This window comes from Panulirus ornatus, chromosome 48 (assembly GCF_036320965.1).
Source record: "Panulirus ornatus isolate Po-2019 chromosome 48, ASM3632096v1, whole genome shotgun sequence".
NCBI classification, from domain to species: Eukaryota; Metazoa; Arthropoda; class Malacostraca; order Decapoda; family Palinuridae; genus Panulirus; species Panulirus ornatus.
The window spans coordinates 1,228,343-1,236,910 of NC_092271.1; the positions used below are offsets into that span (position 1 = coordinate 1,228,343).

General features: G+C 40.3%; 1 pseudogene; it reads right to left on the reverse strand.

The window, feature by feature from the left end:
* Positions 1–8,568, reverse strand: part of LOC139764050 (protein O-mannosyl-transferase TMTC1-like) — a 571,510-nt pseudogene that overhangs the window by 45,533 nt on the left and 517,409 nt on the right.

Below are 8,568 nucleotides of genomic sequence, written 5' to 3' on the forward strand. Positions count from 1 at the left end.
AGAAGGGTAGCAAGTGGAGGCGTGTGTGGTGACGATGTGCTATTAACTCTACCACAAGGAAGGATATTAGCTTCAATTTTTCTTTGGAATTATGATCTCAGACACAGATGGAGATATGAGGCAAGGTATACACAATTGCTCTCCACATGACAAAAGAATAAGTAAAGTAACAGACACAAAAAAACAGAAAACACTACAAAAAGACTTCGATATACTCAGAAAATGGTAGAAGGAGAACATGAAGGAATATAATGAGGAAAAAATGATCAAGTCAGCCACGGAAGAGTTGGCAGTGTCTTGGTGTTTTGCTACTGAGACAAAACAAGAAAGAAATCGAGAACGAAGGATACGTCACAGACCCAGGACACGTCACAGACCCAGGATACGTCACAGACCCAGGATACGTCACAGACCCAGGACACGTCACAGACCCAGGATACGTCACAGACCCAGGACACGTCACAGACCCAGGATACGTCACAGACCCAGGATACGTCACAGACCCAGGATACGTCACAGACCCAGGACACGTCACAGACCCAGGATACGTCACAGACCCAGGACACGTCACAGACCCAGGATACGTCACAGACCCAGGACACGTCACAGACCCAGGATACGTCACAGACCCAGGACACGTCACAGACCCAGGATACGTCACAGACCCAGGATACGTCACAGACCCAGGATACGTCACAGACCCAGGACACGTCACAGACCCAGGATACGTCACAGACCCAGGATACGTCACAGACCCAGGATACGTCACAGACCCAGGATACGTCACAGACCCAGGACACGTCACAGACCCAGGATACATCACAGACCCAGGACACGTCAAAGACCCAGGATACGTCACAGACCCAGGATACGTCACAGACCCAGGATACGTTATGATACATTCAAGACTCACGTTGATAAGATAAGAACTTCAAGACAAGTAACGACTGGTTGAGATAACGAGAACTTTGACCAAAGGCGACAACACTGTAATAATGAAAATGTAATAATGAAATGTAATAATGAAAATGTTTAATGCTTACGTGTATCCCCCTACCTTACATGTATCCCCCTATCTTACATGTATCCCCCTACCTTACATGTATTCCCCTACCTTACGTGTATCCCCCTACCTTACGTGTATCCCACTACCTTACATGTATCCCCCTATCTTACACATATCCCCCTACCTTACGTCTATCCCCCTACCTTAAATGTATCCCCCTACCTTACATGTATCCCCCTACCTTACGTGTATCCTCCTACCTTACATATATCCTCCTACCTTACGTGCATCCCCCTACCTTACATGTATCCCCCTACTTTACATGTACCCCCCTACCTTACATGTACCCCCATACCTTACGTGTATCCCCCTACCTTACATGTATCCCCCTACCTTACATGCATCCCCCTACTTTACATGTACCCCCCTACCTTATATGTACCCTCCTACCTTACGTGTATCCCCTTACCTTACATGTATCCCCCTACCTTACATGTATCCCCCTACCTTACATGCATCCCCCTACTTTATATGTACCCCCCTACCTTATATGTACCCTCCTACCTTACGTGCATCCCCTTACCTTACATGTATCCCCCTACCTTACATGTATCTCCCTACCTTACATGTATCCTCCTACCTCACATGTATCCCCCCTACTTTACATGTGTCCCCCTACATTACGTGTATCCCTCTACCTTACGTGTATCCTCCTACCTGTGGGTATGGAGGCAAGAAAACTACACACGTGTCACTCCAGTGTTGTAGAAGGTGATTCATAGGAGAGGAAGCAGCAGACTGGATATCTTGCCCTCCTTTATTATTACTCTCTAAAACAAAGTAACAGTAAAGAGAAATGAACCAAGTAGGAACCTATCCTCTATGGCCATGTCATTTTTCTTAACGCTACCTCGCTAACACAGGAAACAGCGAACAAACATGAAAATAGAAAGAAAACTGGCTATTGCAGCGTTGTGTGGCCACCAGTCAACCAGACGGAGAGAAACAAGAGAAATTCTGATAAAAACCTTCACATGTATTACTGGTGAGTGAGACATATGAACTACCACGAGAGACAGAAAAAAAATTGAACTTTATGACCCAAGATATGTAGAAAGATCATATATGCGTATATGAATACATACATACATGATGATATATGCGTATATAAGTACATATATACATGATGTATGCGTATGAATACATACATACATGATGATATATGCGTATATAGATACATACATACATGATGATATATGCGTATGAATACACACATACATGATGATATAAGCGTATATGAATACATACATACATGATGATACATGCGTATGAATACATACATACATGATGATAACAGCGTATATGAATATATATATACATGATGATATATGCGTATGAATACATACATACATATGATATATGCGTATACGAATACATATATACATGATGATATAAGCGTATATGAATACATACATACATGATGATATATGCGTATGAATACATAAATACATGATGATATAAGGGTATATGAATACATATATACATGATGATATATGCGTAGGAATACATACATACATGATGATATAACCGTATATGAATACATACATACATAATGATATATGCGTATGAACACATACATACATGATGATATAAGCGTATATGAATACATATATACATGATATAAGCGTATATGATTACATACATACATGATGATATAACCGTATATGAATACATACATACATGATGATATATGCGTATGAATACATACATACATGATGATATAACCGTAAATGAATACATGCATACATGATGATATATGCGTATGAACACATACATACATGATGATATAAGCGTATATGAATACATACATACATGATGACATTAGCGTATATGAATGCATACATACATGATGATATAAGCGTATAAGAATACATACATACATGATGATATATGTGTATGAATACACACATAAATGATGATATAAGCGTATGTGAATACATACATACATGTGATATAACCGTATATGAATACATACTAACATGATATAAGCGTATATGAATACAAACATACATGATGATATATGCCTATGAATACAGACACTCATGATGATATAAGCGTATATGAATACATACATACATGATGATATAACCTTATATGAATACATACATACATGATGATATAAGCGTATATGAATACATATATAAATGATGATACAAGCGTATATGAATACATACATACATGATGATATAAGCATATATGAATACATACATACGTGGTGATATATGCGTATGAATACATACATACATAAGGATAAAACCGTATATGAATACATACATACATGATGATATAAGCGTATATGAATACATACATACATGATGATGTAAGCGTATATGAATACATACATACTTGATGATATATGCGTATGAATACATACATAAATGCTGATATATGAGTATATGAATACATACATACATGATGATATAAACGTATATGAATACTTATATACATGATGATATAAGCGTATATGAATACATACATACATGATGATATAAGCGTATATGAATACATACATACATGATGATATAAGCGTATATGAATACATACATACATGATGATATAAGCGTATATGAATACATAAATACATGATGATATGAGCGTATATGAATACATACATACATGATGATATGAGCGTATATGAATACATACATACATGATGATATGAGCGTATATGAATACATATATACATGATGATATAAGCGTATATGAATACATATATACATGATGATATAAGCGTATATGAATACATACATACATGATGATATGAGCGTATATGAATACATACATACATAATGATATAAGCGTATATGAATACATACATACATGATGATATTAGCTTATATGAATACATACATACATGATGATATAAGCGTATATGAATACATACATACATGATGATATAAGCGTATATGAATACATACATACATGATGATATTAAGCGTATATGAATACATACATACATGATGATATAAGCGTATATGAATACATACATACATGATGATATAAGCGTATATGAATACATACATACATGATGATATAAGCGTATATGAATACATACATACATGATGATATAAGCGTATATGAATACATACATACATGATGATATAAGCGTATTATGAATACATACATACTGATGAATAAGCGTATATGAATGCATACATACATGATGATATAAGCGTATATGAATACATACATACATGATGATATAAGCGTATATGAATACATACATACATGATGATATAAGCGTATATGAATACATACATACATGATGATATAAGCGTATATGAATACATACATACATGATGATATAAGCGTATATGAATACATACATACATGATGATATAAGCGTATATGAATACATACATACATGATGATATAAGCGTCTATGAATACATACATACATGATGATATAAGCGTATATGAATACATACATACATGATGATATAAGCGTATATGAATACATACATACATGATGATATAAGCGTATATGAATACATACATACATTATGATATAAGCGTATATGAATACATACATACATGATGATATAAGCGTATATGAATGCATACATACATGATGATATAACCGTATATGAATACATACATACATGATGATATAACCGTATATGAATGCATACATACATGATGATATAACCGTATATAAATACATACATATATGATGATATAACCGTATATGAATGCATACATACATGATGATATAAGCGTATATGAATGCATACATACATGATGATATAACCGTATATGAATACATACATACATGATGATATAAGCGTATATGAATACATACATACATGATGATATAAGCGTATATGAATACATACATACATGATGATATAAGCGTATATGAATACATACATACATGATGATATAAGGGTATATGAATACATACATACATGATGATATAAGCTTATATGAATGCATACATACATGATGATATAAGCGTATATGAATACATACATACATACATGATGATATAAGCGTATATGAATACATACATACATGATGATATAAGCGTATATGAATACATACATACATGATGATATAAGCGTATATGAATACATACATGCATGATGATATAAGCGTATATGAATACATACATACATGATGATATAAGCGTATATGAATACATACATAAATGATGATATAAGCGTATATGAATATATACATACGTGATGATATAAGCGTATATGAATACATACATACATGATGATATAAGCGTATATGAATACATACATACATGATGATATAAGCGTATATGAATACATACATACATGATGATATAAGCGTATATGAATACATACATACATGATGATATAAGCGTATATGAATACATACATACATGATGATATAAGCGTATATGAATATATACATACGTGATGATATAAGCGTATATGAATACATACATACATGATGATATAAGCGTATATGAATACATACATATATGAGAAGAAACACAGAATAACGTGTTGAGGCTAAAAGCCGTTCGGCCAACGTTCGGCCAACGTTCGGCCAACGTTCTACCAACGACCTACCAACGTTCTACCAATGTTCTACCAACGTTCTACCAACGTTCTGCCTACGTTCTACTAACGTTCTACCAACGTTCGGCCAACGTTCGGCCAACGTTTAAAAATGTTATCATATGAACGTAAGCAAGCGTTCTGCGACAAGGCTGGAAAAAACGTTTAATGCAATACCATGAAAAGTGAAGAACGCGTGACGTAACGACGGAAATATGGAAAAAGATGATGAGGTTCACGACTGATGTGAAAGCCTGGATGAGGCTCAGATGATGAACACGCAGGAAACATGGCGGGTGAGAGAAGCAAGAGAGGCGGTGAGCGCTACGCGCTAGCACTGCCCATCCTGACAATATCTGGTTTGAGGTTCTGGTAGGGAAGGAGGCGCGTTCTCTGACCAGATAACTGGCCTTGTGTACACCCTGCGAAGACCCCCCACCCCGTACAACAAGACCCAGGAAGACCCACCAGGTAGACGCTGGAGGAGGACCCCCCCAGACCCACAAGACCCACCAGGTAGACGCTGGAGGAGGACCTCCCCCCCACAAGACCCACCAGGTAGACGCTGGAGGAGGACCCTCCCCCCACAAGACCAACCAGGTAGACGCTGGAGGAGGACCCCCCCACAAGACCCACCAGGTAGACGCTGGAGAAGGACCCCCCCCCACAAGACCCACCAGGTAGACGCTGGAGGAGGACCCCCCCAGACCCACAAGACCCACCAGGTAGACGCTGCAGGACCCCTCACAAGACCCACCAGGTAGACGCTGGAGGAGAGCCTGTGTGGATGGTGTCTGAGGACGGCGGTGAAGGTGGCCTGGGCGTCCTCCAGGCGGCCCGTGTTGAGGTACAGCTTCCCCAGACTCTCCACCACCTCCGGCTCCCACGCCACCGCCAGCGCTCTGTGGGGGAGAGAGAGGACGGTTAATGGGGTTCAGGCAGGGCAGCTGGTTAATGGTGCTAGGGCAGGGAAGCTGGTTAATGTGGATAAGGGAAGGCAGGTGGTTAATGGGGCTCCAGCAAGGCAGCTGGTTAGTGGAGCTAGGGCAGGGCAGGTGGTTAATTGGGCTAGAGAAGGGATGCTCGATAATGGGACAAGGGCCTGGCAGCTGGTTAATTGGGCTAGGAGACGGCAGCTGGTCAATGGGGGTCAGAGAGGGCAGCTGGTTGGTTTATAGGTATCGGACGTAGCAGCTGCGTAATGGGGCCCGGGCAGGGCAGCAGATTAGTAGGGTCCGGGCAAGAGGTGGCTGGTCTGGTGTCTCTCGTATCTCTGAGCCACAACGGTCGAGCGTGTCATCTCCTGAGTTGCACTCCCTCACAGTAGCAGGCTACCTACCTCGCCTGCTGTAGTGCGTCACTCACTACTACCATGACATGCACCAGAGATGCACTCCCTCACAGTAGCAGGCTACCTACCTCACCTGCTGTAGTGCGTCACTCACTACTACCATGACATGCGTCGACCTACAGCTACACTGTCACGTCTCCAGAAGATTAATACTTCAGTCATCACTTGTCCAGTTCAGCTCAGTTGTCGTAGAACGTGAAGGTGTTTGTGCCGTGTCTACACAATATATGTAGTCGTCATCGTCGTCGTCGTCGTCGTCGTCCTCTGTGACACACGTCTTCACTGTAAGACAGTCGTCTACACCACCAAGGTGTCTGGCAGTTCAGGTCAGGGATGAGAGTGGTGGCACATGTGAGCCTCGCCTGGCCAGTAGCAGCCTCACCCGAGACGGACTGATTAAGAGTCGGTGGTATTGATCACCCTCACGATTAGCGACTCCACGCATACTAATTAGACCAGCAATTAGCAGCGTTCGCTGGTACCGGCCGATCATCACACACAACGAGACAATGTTACCACTTGCCTCAAACCATCATACAGCAAAACAAAGCAAACAAAGCAGGCAAACAAACTGAGAAAGCGCGGGCCCACTGTATTCTGAACCCTGCAAACACTAACACACACACACACAAACACACACAGGCACTAATACCTTATTTATCCAAACATTACTGACGAAGGTGAGTTTTGCACCTTTAGTTATAAGTGGGTTGTTTCTGTCTTTGTTATGAGGTATGTAGTACGTGATAATAATAATAATGATAATAATAATAATAATGATAATAATAATAATAATAATAATTTTTTTTTTTTTTTTATACCTCGTCGCTGTCTCCCGCGGTTGCGAGGTAGCGCAAGGAAACAGACGAAAGAAATGGCCCAACCCCCCCCATACACATGTACATACACACGTCCACACACGCAAATATACATACCTACACAGCTTTCCATGGTTTACCCCGGACGCTTCACATGCCTTGATTCAATCCACTGACAGCACGTCAACCCCTGTATACCACATCGCTCCAATTCACTCTATTCCTTGCCCTCCTTTCACCCTCCTGCATGTTCAGGCCCCGATCACACAAAATCCTTTTCACTCCATCTTTCCACCTCCAATTTGGTCTCCCTCTTCTCCTCGTTCCCTCCACCTCCGACACATATATCCTCTTGGTCAATCTCTCCTCACTCATTCTCTCCATGTGCCCAAACCATTTCAAAACACCCTCTTCTGCTCTCTCAACCACGCTCTTTTTATTTCCACACATCTCTCTTACCCTTACGTTACTTACTCGATCAAACCACCTCACACCACACATTGTCCTCAAACATCTCATTTCCAGCACATCCATCCTCCTGCGCACAACTCTATCCATAGCCCACGCCTCGCAACCATACAACATTGTTGGAACCACTATTCCTTCAAACATACCCATTTTTGCTTTCCGAGATAATGTTCTCGACTTCCACACATTCTTCAAGGCTCCCAGAATTTTCGCCCCCTCCCCCACCCTATGATCCACTTCCGCTTCCATGGTTCCATCCGCTGACAGATCCACTCCCAGATATCTAAAACACTTCACTTCCTCAGGTTTTTCTCCATTCAAACTCACCTC